The sequence below is a fragment of the Hetaerina americana genome, unplaced genomic scaffold, assembly GCF_022747635.1.
Source record: "Hetaerina americana unplaced genomic scaffold, ioHetAmer1.1.p SCAF_142, whole genome shotgun sequence".
NCBI classification, from domain to species: domain Eukaryota; kingdom Metazoa; phylum Arthropoda; class Insecta; order Odonata; family Calopterygidae; genus Hetaerina; species Hetaerina americana.
The window spans coordinates 642,501-645,000 of NW_027286537.1; the positions used below are offsets into that span (position 1 = coordinate 642,501).

The window sequence follows — 2,500 nt, forward strand, 5'->3', positions numbered from 1 at the left end:
AGAGCGCACACGTTGGGACCCGAAAGATGGTGAACTATGCCTGGCCAGGACGAAGTCAGGGGAAACCCTGATGGAGGTCCGTAGCGATTCTGACGTGCAAATCGATCGTCGGAGCTGGGTATAGGGGCGAAAGACTAATCGAACCATCTAGTAGCTGGTTCCCTCCGAAGTTTCCCTCAGGATAGCTTGCGCTCGGAGGAGAGTCTCATCCGGTAAAGCGAATGATTAGAGGCCTTGGGGCCGAAACGGCTTCAACCTATTCTCAAACTTTAAATGGGTGAGAACTCCGGCTTGCTCGATTTATCGAAGCCGGAGACGGGGTCCCCTCGGGGGCCCCTGGGATCGGAGTGCATAGTGGGCCACTTTTGGTAAGCAGAACTGGCGCTGTGGGATGAACCAAACGACGGGTTAAGGCGCCCGAATCGACGCTCATGGGAAACCATGAAAGGTGTTGGTTGCTTAAGACAGCAGGACGGTGGCCATGGAAGTCGGAATCCGCTAAGGAGTGTGTAATAACTCACCTGCCGAAGCAACTAGCCCTGATTCTTTCCAAGAGAGTGGAAAAAGAACAGGACCACCCTCCTTCCGAAGGATGGGTGTGAAACGAGAAAACCTGAAAATTGGCGCCCGATCACAATATCTTCCCTCGTCTCGAGATTGTACTCGGCCCTCATAGCCGAAAGGTTGGGAAGGTCGGTGACTCTCTCCGCGAGGCAGAAGGGATTTGTATCGGAGGACGGCTGCTTTAGTAACTTGTTCCTCTTAAACGAGGTAACGAAGCAAGCCAAGGTCAACGGCGGATCCACGGTAGCCTTGTTGGACGTCTCCAAGGCGTTCGACTCGGTGCCGCACTCTGCGATCCTAAAAGCGTTACGAAAGAAGGGGGTTCACCCACACATTCAGCGACTTGTCGCGGGAATGTACACGGGGTCTTCCACGGAGATAGGGGGTTTCGGGAGGGGTATCCGGCTGGACATCCGCAGGGGTGTCAAGCAAGGGGACCCCCTCTCGCCGCTCCTGTTCAATGTGGTTCTAGACCCTCTGCTCGATAGGTTGGAGAAATCCAGCCTTGGAGCAGTAGTTCCATCTGGGAAACTGCCCGTACTCGCTTTTGCTGACGACCTGACCCTGATAGGTCAAAACGCGAATGAATGCCAAAAATTGATAACTGCCGTAGTTGAGTACCTCGATGCCCTAGGCATGAGGCTCAATGCGAGCAAGTGTACCTGTTTCTCGATCCGCAAACTCAGGAGAACCTACGCCGTTGAGGACCCGATGCTAATGATTGGGGACTCATTCATACCTGTAACCGACGCAGAAAAATCGGTCACATATTTGGGAATGCCGGTAAGTCCGTGGTACGGAATGGATTACCGAGCCACTGCTAAGTGTCTGGAAAGCAGTGTTGAAAGAGCAGGAAGCCTCGCATTGAAGCCTAGCGAGAAGCTGCACCTAATTCGCTCTTATATAATTCCCAAATTCCTTTATAGACTGAGTGCGGGAGGACCATCGGTCGCAGCCCTGGAAAGGTTAGACCTTAGTCTGCGGAACGTATATCGTAAGATTTACCACCTACCCAATTCCACCGTTGTTAGTGTGTTCTACGCGCGACGGAGGGACGGTGGGTTAGGTATGCCTCGGTTGCGTTACGCAATCCCAATCTCACGCATTAGGTCGATGCTACGTCTAAAGGAAAGTGAAGACCCTCTGACCCGGTCCGTAATAGCTGCAAGCAGGATCGACGACCGCATAAGGGACCTGGCCCGCGGTCTTAGATTAAGAGCCCCCGAAGGCTTGGGAGAGATAGAGAAAATGAAAAAGACTCTCTGCCAAAGGGAAATAAAGGAATGGTCTTCGAGGAAGTCGCAGGGTGTGGGCATCTCATACTTTGAGGATGACCCGAACGCCAATTGGTGGCTCACGGAGGGCGGGATTCTCCTCCCCTCGCGGGAGATCGAGGCGATCAAACTCCGAACGAACACCGTAGCCACGCGTGAGGCCCTGAAGCGGGGTCGCCAGAATCAGGGGCGTGAGCCCTTGTGCCGTAGATGTGGAGCCCGAGTCGAGACGATCGGGCACATCTTAGGCCAGTGCGTCGCCGTGAAAGGTCTCCGCATTAAGCGACACGACGCAATCGTGTCGAGCCTTGAGGACCACTTCCTGAAGATCCCCGAAGCAAAAGTCGCGAGAGAGCAAAAGTTTCCGGGGGGCACGGAAGGGGAGTACCTGATGCCGGATTTGGTGGTGGCGCTGAAAGACGTGGTCTACGTTATCGACGCCACCGTCAGGTTCGAGGCGGAAGGGTCCCTGGAAGCCGCCCATTCCGAAAAACTTGGAAAGTACGAGCGACTGATACCCCAAGCCAAAATAATGTTCGAGGCAAAGGTAGGCAAAGTGTTGCCAATAGTAGTGGGGGCCCGGGGAGCTCTTCCCAAGGAAACGAAGGCTCACCTAAAAGAGCTCGGCTTGGCGACGAAAGCGTATTTGCGCGCACTATCCG

General features: G+C 54.3%; 1 pseudogene; it reads left to right on the forward strand.

Moving 5' to 3' along the window:
- Positions 1-2,500, forward strand: part of LOC139686575 (large subunit ribosomal RNA) — a 5,603-nt pseudogene that overhangs the window by 1,098 nt on the left and 2,005 nt on the right.